Consider the following 15,343-nt stretch of genomic DNA (forward strand, 5'->3'; position numbering starts at 1 on the left):
ATAAAATTAAACAACTCAGTGCAGGTTTTCTAGAGCAGATTAGGCAAAGGTGAAAAGATAATTAATGAACTAAGACTGTGGTCCCCAATCCCCTGTGTCCCAATGTACTGGTTTCTGGCATGTTAGTAACCCGGCAGCAAGGCAGGGGAAGTCGGGGGAGGGGAGGGTTGGCGAGCAAGATCTATATTTGCAGCCTCTCCCGAATGCTCACATCACTGGCAAAGCTCCACACCTGCCGCTGGTAGAAAAATTGTCTTCCATGAAAAACAGGTTGGAGACGACTGATAAAAGATAGAGCTGAGAGAATTTTCTAGAAGGCAGTAAAAAGTGATAAGCAGATGGTTAATGTGGCATAGAGGTTAAGAGTCAGAAAACGAAATAAAAAGATCCAAAATATGTCAAGCACATGTTACAGTAAGAGAGTCTAGAAATACACAAATATATAATACCTGTTGTCAAAGTGGAAAAAATAAAAATGTAGAACAGTTATGTTGCACCATAATTCATGTAAAGTGTAAAATATGCTTATGCAATTATATACTTCTACATTGCCTTCAAAAGCAATGCACAAGGTACCCAAGGCACAGTTGAGAGTGGCTACCTCTGGGCAGGGGTATGTGAGTCAAGAGTAAAAAAAAAAAATTCACTTTTGTATTTTTTATGGTTTTATTTTTATTTACCTATGTAAATTATTTTTTATACCAAATATTTTTTCACAATTACAAATTCACAGATGAAAAATGAGTACTAAAGTATATAAAATGAGGACAAGAAGATAAGATAAACTCAGTGATATAGTTACATAAAATATGCATGTATTGTTTTTTCTGGTGAGGAGAATAATTTGTTATTCATTACAAAGAGGAAAATACAAACATTTATATGGCTCAAAATTTTCAAAGAGGAAGGCAGACTGGTAGCTCTGAAGAAGACTAACTAAACTATGTGCTGCAATGAGAAACTTCTGCAGATCCTCAAATTAAGACTCTGGAAAATGCAATTATTAAGTTTACCCATATCTCTCCATAAGATAGGACCCAGGAAATAGTCTTTTCAGTGACAACACTAGGATCTAAATGTACAATCCTCATATATTTATAATATTCATTAATTGGATTTTTATTGAACACCTACTATATGCCAGGCACTGAGGATACATTGGCCAGAGTGGTTCATGTTATCAGAGGCTAGAGAAAAAAACAGACATGGTCAACAATTACAATTAAATATGATAATTAATAGCATAGTGATATTCATATGGCACAACAGGCTCACAGAAAATACAGGCAGAAGCAGCATAATTTGAGGGAAATTTTTTCAAAGAGGTAAAACTTCACAGGAAGATAGAACCAGACAGACAAGTAAGACAGTGGGTGGGGGAGTTCCAAGAATTGGAAACACATCTTTCCTGTCCTCTGTGCTCCTTAATTAACTCACTTGCTTACTGGTTTATTTATTGATTATTTTATCGATACTTATTTGTAGATATTTATTAACGACTTTGTATGTCTCTGGCTTAGTTTTAGGGACTTGGGATGAAATAGTGATGAAATAGTCAGATAGCTTCCTAAAAAACAAATATCATCAGGTCACTTCTACATTTAAAAATATATGCTGGCATTTTCTTGTTAATGTAAGTGGTCTATAAACTGAGACTTGTACCTCTTGGCTTCAGGAGGACTTTCTAGGGGATACAGTATAAATTCATAGTTTTTTTAATGAATTATATTAATATTTCCAGATGTTCAATTTTCCTGTATATTGTCTCCTAACATAAATCTTCCCAAGAACAACAATGCTTTCTACCATTCTGTTTTCCCAAAATTTTCATAATTATCCTTGTGTCCATTTTCATATCCATCCTAGATATTTTGTACATTCTCTGAGAGCAAAAATCTCCAGGGTCATAAACAAAGGGACATTTGAAGATTTATAGCTTCTGAGAGTGAGTTCCCTGAAAGCAAAGCAAAAAGAGCTTCCTTCATTAAGAAATTTCAAAGAGGCAGTACCTTATTTCAACCAGGAAATATATTTTTGTCAAGGCTCCATTTTCTAATCTATCTGTTTGTCTGTTTATCTCTTTACTACCATACCTACCTATCTGTCCAAATATCTACTTAGCTTACTCACTCAGAAGTGAATATATTTATGTGAATTGAAAACTAAGCCAGACATCCTCCAAGAGAAATTCCATTATGGATGATGGGATTTAAGAAGAAGATAGCTTTTGTCATTTAGCTTAAATGGAGGATATTTTCCCTAAATTAATTAAGCTACTCTAAAGCTCAAAGATTTACAAACATAACAAAAGCATGTACCAGAAATCTATTCTCTGAAACTATTTAAAATTATGATAAAATTATTTAGATGTCAACTTAGAAATATAAAATACATATAAAGTTTTTCGACAACATAATATATATTTATAGAGAGTATATAGTGTATAATATACATATACATATTACAAGGGATAGTTTTTAATAATTCATTTAGATATATATGAAAGAAAATGTATAGTTACCACAAGTATGAAATTGAGTCTAATGTGTTTGGCATGATAGGTAAATTTTACAATCTGGCCAAATCCCTCTTTCCAAATATGCTACTCTCTCCTTCCTTCTTTTCTTCCTCCATACCCTATTCTTTTCCACGTATATAATTATTTGCTATCGCAGGATAAAGTACGTTTTTATATTCCTTAATTTCACACTAATTATTTTTACTGCCTTGAAATCATTTCTTTGTTCTCCAGTGTCTTCCCTGACATTCCGTTGTTTACTTCCTCCTCTGTTCTTTTTGTAAGGGCTCCTATCATGTTAGGTATTCCAGTGTGATTATTTGGTTAAAATTATGTTTCTCTTCCTCAGTGCAGCTCTATGAGGGCAGCTAATATATATATATATATATTTTAATACAAAGCTATAATGACCCCCACCATCCCAAATATAAAAATGAAAACAGAAAAAGTGACAAAGATCCTGCAATTGCATCTCCTTCAAGATGTAATTATCAAAAAGTAATTGATAAATATCTTTGTATAGTTTTCATCACACACATACACATACATGTATGCTAATAATCATTGTATTCCTTCTTTTTTGGTATCTATACATTTGTTTGCTTCCTTTTCTTTCCCAGTCTGGACAGCTGAATCACAGTGAAATATAGGGGATTTGTTTCTGACTTGAGTGGAACTTTCTCTAGCGATTTACCCTTTCAGAATAATCTTTATAATTACTTCTAATTTAAACTTTGTGGTTAAGAATATTTTCTTTATTTCCATTTTGCTAACACAAACACCAGAAATAATTGGATATTATCAAAAGACTTTTGGTCAAATAATCCCATGATTATATGATTTTTCATTTTTAATTAGCAATATAACTGCCTAAAAATTAATTTTTCTTCATATTAAATCATCTTTGCATCTAATGAAATGAACTTCATTGCTCACGTTGTATTATTTTAGTGTATATTGAGATATTATTTTATCTAATCTATAATATTTTTCTCTCTTTATAATTAAACAATGACTATATCTTAATTTTCTTTTATATTTTTGGTGTTTAGCAGAAAAGGTGTTCAATAAATGTTTCTTGAGTAAATGGATTAATAGATGTTAGTATCTGGCATTTTTATTTGTATTTAACTTGAATATATGATTTCGTATTAATACATTATTTGGTCTTTTGTCTCTCAACTGTGTCTGTGTTCATTTAATCACTGGTTCATCTTTTCATTCATTTATTCAGCAAATATTTGCTAGCAGCCTATGATGTGTCAAGCCCTCTGCTAGGAGCATGTTATACAGCAGCAATAAAAAACAAACATGGTCTCAGTCATTGTGCAGCTCTCAGTCCAGTATCTATACCACAGTAAAGATCTTAACAACATGAGGAAGTCTGTATTTTTTTATTGTGCACTCCTAGGAGACAGGAGCTATGTTTATTTCCATACAAAGTAACAAATCATGCATGATACTGAATATACACACAAAAGTGCTTTACTAGAATGACAAATTAGCATATAGCAATTTCAATATCTTCTTCCTATACTCAACATTTTAGTGTTATTAGAAGACAATGTCCAATTTGAGATTCCTTAAGGAGTTTAACGAACTTTGTGTAGGATTCATTGGAGAATCATATAAAGGAAAGAGCTGAAAAATTATTAATATGTTCATGAGGAGAAATTAAAGGAATTAAAATGATTCTGCTTTCGAGATGAGACACTGAGATCTGCTTCAAAATAATCCTTCAGGGGCCATTCACAAAATTTATCAGCTCTTCTAAATATCTACTGAGGATGGAATTCTTTCTTTTTTTTATTTTTATTTTTTTTAAATTTCAGCATATCACAGGGGTATAAATGTTTAGGTTACATATATTGTCTTTGCCCCACCCAAGTCAGAGCTTCACGCATGTCCCAATTTTCAATTTATCAAAATACTTTATTTATTGCATCCAGATTATAGAAATGTATTGATGGTGAAAATCATTTAACTTTGGAATATAGTATCAAGAGAAAATATAAAATAAATGAAAATGGGATAATAATTACACTATGCTGAATAGTCTAATTGGCTTGATGGAGTGACACCTAGCATAGACCAAAAATGACTCAAAGGTTTTCCTAGGCCAATAATAATATATAAATTTAGTAATAACAATATTCTAACCTCTATTGAGTATCTATAGTTGTAAGTTCTAAAACTAAGTGTTTTCTGTGCATTTTCTCATAATAATGTTAGGCAATATTTAGTAGGGTGACCCTATGTCCTGGAATCTCTTGAACAGTCTGGGTTTATGTCGGTTTTGGCACAGTGCTTATCATTAGCATTCTCTACCACTCACAACAGTGTCTCTTTGGAAAATAAATGATACAGTTACCATAGTTAATATCTATTTTTCAGCATAGACTGTAAACCACATAGAGGTTAAATAATTTGCCAGGGTCACACAGGTAGTAATTGCAAAGCTGTGAATTTATGATTAAATGGATTCATATTCATGACATGCACTGAGGACTCTAAAAATAAGGAACATGACATAATACCTGCCCTCCTGGAATTGTTCAATTAAATCAGACTATATTATACATGGATATGACACACACAGCTCTGGCACAAATAGTGAGGAAGCCGAACAACTCAGAAATGAGATAAAGTCATAATGATAATACATTTTAAAATTGTGTTTAATGGAGTAGCATCTGTATATGAAGATTTCAATTCTCTTAGTACTCAGAGGACACACTCTTTCAGTAAATCTTAGAAGTAAGCATTGGGGACGATGTTTGAAATTGAACTGAAAAAGGACCTTTGACTTTAAAGAGATGTGTAAAAAGGGTGACCTTGAAACATGGGGGAATGGAATGTGCAGCAAAAAAGGCGGCATCAGAAGAAAAATGTCAAGGAAGTAACCAATGGGAACTAAAGATGAGAAAGCTCATGAGATAAAAAGTAGCTTCACTATGAACCTTCAAGATTCTTCAAGTAACATCTTCCCCTCCCCTTTTAAAATAGAGGAACAGAAGGTCTGCATTCACAATGCAAAGGAAATTCCAGGAAGAGTGTATTTCTTTAATCATCCAAAGGCTACTTGCTGTCTACTTGGCCTGATTCCTTTTCCTCCACCCCTAACTCAATGCACTCACAAAATTAACAATCAGTGGAAACAACATGATGTTTCATGAAGCATTTATCGGCAAATAACAAGAATTAATTGTTCTATGGATGGTTCACTGTTCAGTGTTCCTGGTTTCAGATTTATGATGTTGATAAAGTTTGAAATTGTTATTTCCAGGAATGATATTTCTTTGGATGAACCCTCAGTGGAAATAGAAGGCCTAACATTTTTACTTTGTTTTGTCCTTTTGTTCTCTCACTCACTAATGCTGGCTGAGCAGCTATTACTATGCTCCAGGCATCAGACCACATGCAAAATGAAGATACCATGCCTCTTTCTTCAAGAAGCTCATAGCCAAATAGGGAAACATATATGTCAACCCACGGATGAAATACAATTGATTCTTGTTATTTGTAGTACTTATGTTCTATAAAGTCACGGTGACCCATGAATTAGCAAATACTGAATCAATGCTCCTAGGGAAAATATGAAAACACCTGGAACAATGCTTGGCACAAAGTAAGCTTGCAATAAATACTTGAATGAATGAGTAATGTCTATTGAATACACAAAATAGTAAATAAGCATATACACTTTTGTTTTAACTCTGAAAACTGTTTTGACAAGTATGTACCTTTAACATGTACATATTTGAAATTAGGTAAATATCTTGTAGGTATTTCCAAGGTAACTTATTACATTTTTCTACAATCTTTGGTCAGAGGAAAAGAAGACTGCATTTGCTAATTTTCTGTTTCATTATATATACTATACTGCTTATAGGTAAGTATAAGTTTGTGGAAACTTAGAGTTTTTATTCACACGTGGTACAAATGTAATATACTAATTTGTTAATGTATAAATAATGCAACTCCCCATCTTGTCATAGCATTATTAACTGATTTAGTGCACAGATTTGACTTTTAGAAACTTCGATCTCATTTCTTACTAGATAGTAAAGTACTATAATGTTTTATCTCCACTAACTGCCCAAATCTTTTAATATGTACTCCAAAATTGGTGCCTTGAGCAATCATCTCTTATAAATCTCACTCTGTGGTTAAACTTCCACTTCACAATTAAAATTAATTTCTCAAATATCACCTAGAATCTTCAAATTTAGTTACCATTTTCACTGTTACTTGACCAGTCTATGGCACGTGGTATAATTTAACCTCCATTCCTTGAAAGTATTTTTTTCCTTACCTTTCATGACTCTGCATTTTCTGATTCTCCTCTCTCTCCAGCCATTGTTTCTACTTCTTTCATTTGTTTGTTTTTCTTTCCTCATTCCTTAAATATGGCTGCCACCCAAGCTCCCAGCACTGGTCCTTTGATCTTCTCTCTTTTTACTCTTTACATGCAGTTATTTATCTTCAAGACTGTAAATGTCACTCTAACTAGGTGAGTCCTAAATCTATTATTTCAATTGTGGTCTTACTGCTGTTTCTTCTTATTTACTTCTACTTTTCATACAACAATCCTAGCTAACTAACTGTTCTGCTATTCCATTCAACAGATGAGGTCTGTGCTTTCAAGGACCTATTTTCAGGGTGGGAAACAAATATTAATAAATACCTAAATTTATAAAAGTGTTATCTATATTTTGATAAGTCAAACAAAAGAGACATCCAGAAGAATCTAGCCTAGTCAGATGAAGTAATGAAGGTTTCTTTCAGGAAATAACATAATAAAAATAGTAAGTTATTTCTAGCAGTACATTCAGTCCTTTATTCATTACTCAGCAAAGACTTAAGACTGACAATCTTGAGGAACAAAGCCACTAAGACATAATTGCTTGCTATGAAATATTATTGTCTAGTCTAGGAGATAGGCATTTAAACAAATAAAGACAGTACAGAATATCACAGCTGTGTACCAGTTGCAATAGAATGGTTACGGAGGGAAATACTAACTCTTCTTGAGGGGCATTCATTAGGACCGATTCACTTCAATGAGAAACTAAATAACCTATCTACAAGATGCATGAAGCTACTGAGAATTCAAAGAAAAAATGCTTTTAGAATATTTGAAAAGTTCTCCTTTAAAAATATTCTGTTCATGAAAACATACCATTACAATGACAAAGAAATATAAATGAAAATTTTGGAAGCCAAACTTATAGTGAGGTCAAGGTACATGAAAATTCTATCACCAGTCTCCTCTTTAGCAATTATGCATCTAAAGTTGAAACATGACATATTAGGTGTGACTGGTCAATTCTTAGTCTAAGTTGACAACTGCAGTTAGTCAAAATATGCAAACTATTAGACTGTCTCAGCAACTAAGCTTTTGTAAATGGTCTGCCAGTGCTATGGAACAGACTAAATCCTAGTAAACATCCTACTTTTGTGTGCGTGTCTGCCTCCCTCAGTAGACTGAGCTTCTCAAAGGATATTGTTGTGTGTTATTCACCTCTGTGATTCTCTGGCCAAGAGGTTGCTGACGTTTGTTTTGCAAAGTTAATTATGTGAGAATTGGTATGAAAGAATCAAAATGATTTTTCTCCTATACAACCATTACATAACTATATGTATTTTTTTAAATTTCTAGCTTTACATCTATTTTAATTGCTTTACTTTTCATCTTGAATGTGTTTAACATTTTAAGCTACATGTGTGTGAAACAAATTCTTTTTACAGATTGAGGTTATTTGAATGGATATATTATCATTATAGCTATTACTTTCAGATCTGATTTAATTCAATGCTATATGGGGTTTAACACTTGAAGAGATTTGAAAATTGACCTACACACATTTGTAAGGAACAAAACCTGGACATACTTTTCTCAATGAGGCATTGTATGTTATACGGTGATTTTGTAAGACAGGTACCTTACATTTTCAAGCTGCTGTAGGCTGCTAATGAGTCAGGATAAAATTGCGATTAGATGTTTAAAACTTCTAGCAAAAAATATGCTTTTGACTAATATCAATGCAGAGAAAATCATTTCACAGTAGCATATGACATTATATAGAAATTTAGCATAATTCAATTTATAAGGTCATAAATATTTTTATTAAGGAAAAATGTGCACTTATCATTCTATTACTTCTCCTGCTTCTCACTATCATGCTACCACATCCTTCTGAGAGTTAGTGATTCCTTTGTGGTATCATTCAGATATTTCATACATACCGTGATCAGAAAATCCCTGAAGTTCTTGATGCTCTAGATTTCCATGTCTCGCTCTGTCACCCCAGGTAGAGTGGTGCAATGGCATCATCATAGCTCACTGCAACCTCAAACTCCTGGGCTCAAGCGATCCTCCTGCCTCAGCCTCCCAAGTAGCTGGTAGGCACCACCACACCCAGCTAATTTTTCTGTTTTTAGTAGAGACAGGGTCTCAATGGTTTCCACTAACCACATGCAGCTTTTGAGTATTTGAAATGTGGCTAGTGGAACTGAGGAATTGAATTTCTAATTATATTCAATTTTAAATTGTTTAAGTTTTTATTCATATAGTCGCATGCAGCTGGTGGCTACTATATCAAGCAGTTCAGCAGCGCAGTTTAAAGCCCTTCTCAGATTATTGGCCCTTTACCACTGGATAAAATTAAAAGTGCTTTTAATTTTAAAAAATAAATGCTTTTTAAAAACAAGAAAAAATGAAATACAACCAAGCTTAAAGTTTCTTGCTATTCACAACAGGTATAGTGAAAAAATTTCAATTTTCTAATTTCGAAAGTACCCCTAGAATAAACGATTTGAGTCTCTAAGGTGAAGTATCTCCAAGCAACATGTTAGCCCTCATAGCCTTAATGAGGAGTGCTGCACACACACTGTGTATTAGAGAACAATGACATCATGCTGAGAAGGGGGATGGTCAATTTGGTTTATGTGCATTATAAAGTCTACAACTCAGAAAAAGTACAAATTGCAATATATCATGGCCCTTCAAGTTGTTTGCAATTAGTCCAAATAGATAAAGTTCAACTTATCATTGGCTGAAACTTCTATATGCAAAAACTGCAGTATGCATCTTTCTTTGAGGACAAATTAAGGAACTATCACCCTCTGCTCCTGATTCTGTCTGCCGAGCTATCTAATTTTCGTACGTATTGCCCTGATAACAGCTATCTTCTTCACAATGTGGCCATGAAAAGCGGTGTTAAAAGTTATAGTCTCAAAATCCCTCCCTAATGCCTGTCAGAATGCCTTCTCATGGGTAGTCATGATGAGTTTTGTCATCTTTTAGGTTGTAGGGGCATTTTTTTGTACGTGAGAAGATCAACAGCACCTGTGTGAGGCAGTGGGTGAAGCACTGAAAGTCGGCTGGGCGCCCTGTGTAGGCATATCCAGGCTATTGCTGGGAGAAGGCATTAGCTGGGGAAATAAATGTAGCTACGGAAGTTTATGATGGCAAAGATCCATAGGTTCTGAAAGAGAGACGAGGAATAACATAGAGTGCAGATAAGGGGCCAATGTGTGGTGAGGGTTAATGTGAAGTAATGGCGATGGCATAGGAGATGGTGACATCAGAGGGATCAGGTTGGCCCAGACACGATGCCGAGTGTTTGGCAACTGGGAAGTCTATCATTGAAATATAGTGACAGTGCAAGAGCAACGTAGGAAGATAGTGCTAGAAGGACAGAAACCTAAATGGCCACGTGGAGTAGTTTAGAGGAGCAAGGCAGAAGCCTTCTTACTGGAGCGAGAGTTCAAGGGCAAGACTGGACTAGCAGTGCCATTGATGTGTTGCTGAAACTGGTTGTGCTGATTTAGAGTTCATACCACCTTCTTGTCTAAAGCAAGGTTTGGTTTTAAAGACAGGGTTTGGGGGGAATGCTTAGAGAATTTATTGGCCTCACCTGTGTTGAAAAAAGGCAGCAGGCCGGGCGCAGTGGCTCACGCCTGTAATCCTAGCACTCTGGGAGGCCGAGGCGGGTGGATCACTCGAGGTCAGGAGTTCGAGACCAGCCTGAGCAAGAGCGAAACCCCGTCTCTACTAAAAATAGAAAGAAATTATCTGGCCAGCTAAAATATATATATATAAAAAAAAAATTAGCTGGGCATGGTGGCGCATGCCTGTAGTCCCAGCAACTCGGGAGGCTGAGGCAGTAGGATCGCTTGAGCCCAGGAATTTGAGATTGCTGTGAGCGAGGCTGATGCCATGGCACTCATTTTAGCCAGGGCAACAAAGTGACACTCTGTCTCCAAAAAAAAAAAAAAAAAAAAAAAGGCACCAAAGGCTGGGGAGTAGGCAGGGCCTGGCATGCTCCGCCTGAACATGATTGCCCCTTTCTCTAAATAACAATCAAGGTCCTTACTCAGGATGTGCCTGTGAGCTTTGTATCAATCTTCCTAAAAACTTATGAAAAATTTAACAAGTAATTTTTATTATTTTATTTTCAACTTGCAATTGACTAACAAAAAGTTGCAGAAAGAATTCTTGTGTACCTGTGATATTAGGAAATATATATTGTTTTTCATTCACAGTTCCTGACTAATAACTCCCGCAGCCCTTGTTACAGTCTTGTGTTAGAACATTGGGGCACTTTAGGTCTCCAAAGCAGGCCCCAGAAAACGGAATCTCTCTCTCTGACCTTCTGCTGTCCTCCTTTTATCTTCTCCTTTTTCTCCCCAAGGCAGGAATCTTCCCCTACCTTTCTGTCTTGGAACTGATCATAAAAAAATTGTCTGACCTATTTTTTCTGAGTGTAGGTCATAAGACCTTTATTTCAGAGGGGCTCTTGCCCCAGGAGGAAGGAATGCTGCACAAAGAGGCCAAGAAGAATCTGAACAGGCAGGCCATGCTGGGTTGCCTCACTCAGTCTAGGGTATTAGATGATACCCTGTTTGTCCAATCACGTTTCTACAGATGTTCATGCTTTAGTCAGCTTATCCAATGAAGTCTCTGTAAAAGGCCCAAGAGGACAGAATACAAAGAGCTTTGGGATAGCTGAATATGAGGTTCCTGGATGGCATGAAAGCTCCATGATCCTTCTCCTATACCTCACCCTGTTCATCTGTATTCTTTATAATATTCTTTATAATAAACCGATAAAACTAAGTATTTTCCTGAGTTTTGTGAACCACTCTAGCAAATTAATCAAACCCAAGGCAGGAGCTGTGGGAATCCCTGATTTATAGCAAGTTGGTCCAACCTGGGGCTCGCAATTGGCAACTGATGGGGGAAGGGCAGTCATGGGGGACTGAGCCCTCAACCTGTGGGGTCTGATGCTGTCTCCAGGTAGATGGTGTTAGAATTGAATTGAATTAAAGGACACCCAGCTGGTGTCTATCGCAAAACTGAGTAATTGCCTTTTGTTGGGGAAAAATTTCCACACATTTGTCACAGAAGTCTTCTGTGTTGATTGTTGAGAGAATAGAAAAAAAAAAGCACTGTGTTTTTTTCTGCTGACAGTACCTTTTACCCAACATCTCCAAATGTTAACATCTTATGTAACCTTGGTATAGTTGTCAAAACCAGGAAATTAATGTTGACATGATACTGTTAGCTAATCTATAGACTTTATTCAATTTTTTCCAATTGCTCAAAAAATGTCCAATTTCTGGTTGGGGACCTAATCCAGGTTACATATTGTATTTAGCTGTCTTCACATTAGTCTTACCGTATCTGTAACATTTCTTCAATCTGTCTTTGTCTTTATGAGATTTTCAGATTTGAAGATTACTGAAAAGACATTTTGTTGAATGTCCCTCAATTTTCACTTGTCTGAGGTTTCCTTATGATGAAAAGCCTGTTATGCATTTTTTGGCAGTGATATTACAGAAGTGATGTTTAATTCTTCTCACTATTTCATATCTCAGTGGTTCATGATATCAGTATGTTCAAGTACTTATAGTGTTAGCTTTGACCTCTTGGTGAAGGTGGTATCTTCTAGGTTTCTCTACTATAAGGTTATTTTTCCAGTTGTAATTAACATGTTTTGTGAAGAGATACTTTGAGACTATGCAAATACTTGTCTCTTATTTCACTCTTACCCACTAAATTTGGCATCTACTGATGATTCTAAACAATAAATTCAAAATCATCACTATTTGACGGTATGTGATTTCCAAATAGTGATTTTCTATTTACATCGTATTTTCCACATTTGTTAATTAAAATTCTTCTGTAAGGAAGCACCATTACTTATTTATTTATTTACATATTTGAACTGGATTCAAGAATATTTTATTCTAAATGTTGTAATCCATTATAATCAGCATTTATTTTCAGTACTTATGCACAAATTGCTCCAGATTTGGCTATTGGGAGCTCCTTCTGTCTCCAATGTCCTTTTGACATAGCCTCATCATTTTTTGAGTACTTTATTTTCAGCACCACAAAACATCAAACAAATTTTAACGTGAATTTTTTTATTTGTATCATAAAATCACTGAATCTTGCAAATACAATGTATACAAGTTGTGTCTACATGAATCAAAACATATCTAGCTAAGAAAAAAATTAATTATTTTCCCTTTTCTCTGCTTAGACATTGTCTACATAGAATGTTTTGGATTAGTGTCATTTGCTAATTTGTTTTGATAATTAAAAATAAAATTCTGTTGTATCATGAAGTATATATGTTTTTACATTCATTTATCCAATTTTCAAATCATTATATCTTATAAATATATATAAATCAAAGGCCAGTATATGTGGTACTAAAAGAATATTTATAAAAAGAAGAGTGCTCAACATGGTCTGTAAATTTATGTCAAAAGTAGTATACAGAGAAGTTGCTTCTTACCAACTGGACTAACTAGATATATATCATTTTTTCACTGACTCTATATCCATCATTTTTTCAATGAGTTATTGATGAGCTTATAACTCAGGAGTGGTAGAGCAAAACAAAGTTAGAAAATCATGATGAAAGGTCATCAATAACTTTGTGAATGTATTCACAGCCTGCCAATTGAATATATTGTTTATGCAACACAAGTTTCAATACATATTATGTCATCATACGGGGATTGGAGATTTATTCACTTGATTTTGAAGAATCTGCTTCCAACAATTGTTTCGAAGGGACTGGCAATTGTGCTTCACAATATTATTAATAACTTCGCATAGAATAATTCAAATCCCTAATTTGGAATCTTTTTTTCCACGTGATGCCACTGAATTCTCTTGGATACCTATGGATTTCGCTTTTTATGTGGCTGTGTTGTGTTGTATGTGTGTATATGTGTGTGTATATAGGATATGGAAATCAGTACAGTGTTATCAGCTTTTATTTGCACAGCAAGGATTATTTTGGGAACAACTACTATTTCCTATCACTATTATTCTACAAAAGAAAAGACATTTTAACAGTAAAATGTAAGAAACACATAATCTCAGAATCCTGCACTCTCCTTTAAATTCAATACACTTAGCTTTGTGACAACCTCACTATATTGCTATTACTTTTTTTCATTTCACCATGGCCTGCTGAACAGATGACATGAATGAAGTATTTCTGATAGCAATCACAACATTAGCAAATGAGCACTATCTAGTGGCAAGAGGGATGCTACTATTAAAATTAACCCTTTAGAGAGTAGCTGAATAGTTCACGCTGCAGGAAGAATATTTCTTATACATTTTTTTGTGAATAACCTTATTTTTTTTTAAAAAAATAGGAAAGCTTGTGAGCTAAAGTACTTCTGTGACTCTGATTCTAATCATAAATAAGAATTATCTAGAGCCCAGGTGAGTTGTATAAGCTTGCTAGCTGCTTTCAGAGAGTGGGTGCAATCTCAAAGTCTCCATCAGATAGTCTCTGCACCCATACTTAAGAGCCTTAAGGATCCAACTTTCACTAGGTCTGTCTTTCCAGCTTTCCATGTCCTGGTGGTTCCTTTTTTCTTTCCATAACTTCAAACCTGGCTTTGGTCTTGCTGCCTAGCCTTTAGATTGATGTTTCTTTTGGATGATCCTGTCTTTGAACTTGATTTTTCACCAAACTTTGCCTCCACACTCTAAAACCCACAGGGTAGTCCCCTCCCCTCTTTCATATCCAGTATCAGTTCTCAGGACATACTTATCAGAGCCAAAGAATATCTAATCCTCTGAAAACGAACTTTATGCCTGGTAGTCTCCACCACTGCCTAAAATTTATTGCTGTGTCACTGGACAATTTACTGACTGTGTCCCCAATTTTATCCCAGACCTCAAGGAAAAAAGTATTTCTGAGTAGAACTCTCTGCAGGGGATGAGGAGGGGAGTCTTGAATTTAGTTTGAAATATATATAAACTTATGGATTTCTGGAAGCTCTAAGGACTATGTTTTAATTTGGCATGCCTTGCTTTTCCACTTGACCTAAAACTGGATGTTAATAAATGTCATCTGTTGAGGTTACACATGATCTTTCATCACGGAGCATTCTGTTGAGAGATGATGTTGACTGCCACTTTCTCTAGATTCTCTCCTATGAGTTTAGTATCGTCTAGCTAAATGCTCATGAGTTTCCTCTTTTGGAAAGCCTACAATTTTCAGCCAACTTAGAACTTTCAAAATGACTATTGTTTGGGACCACCACCAATGCATTCACTGCTTACCACCCCTTATGCCAAAGATAATAGACAAATTTGTCACTTGTGAGGGAGTGTTAATATTGAAGCAAAGGGGCTAATTTGTGTCAGGCAGCCAAAATTACATGTGGCCTCTTTTTCTCTAGGTTCTTTTCACAAGGGGCATGACAGAAGCTCGATTCTAGGAAATCTTTCACTCAGGACATGACAGTCATCCAGCCAGGCCTTGCAGCTGACATAGG

The sequence above is a fragment of the Lemur catta genome, chromosome 1 (genome assembly GCF_020740605.2).
Source record: "Lemur catta isolate mLemCat1 chromosome 1, mLemCat1.pri, whole genome shotgun sequence".
NCBI lineage: Eukaryota > Metazoa > Chordata > Mammalia > Primates > Lemuridae > Lemur > Lemur catta.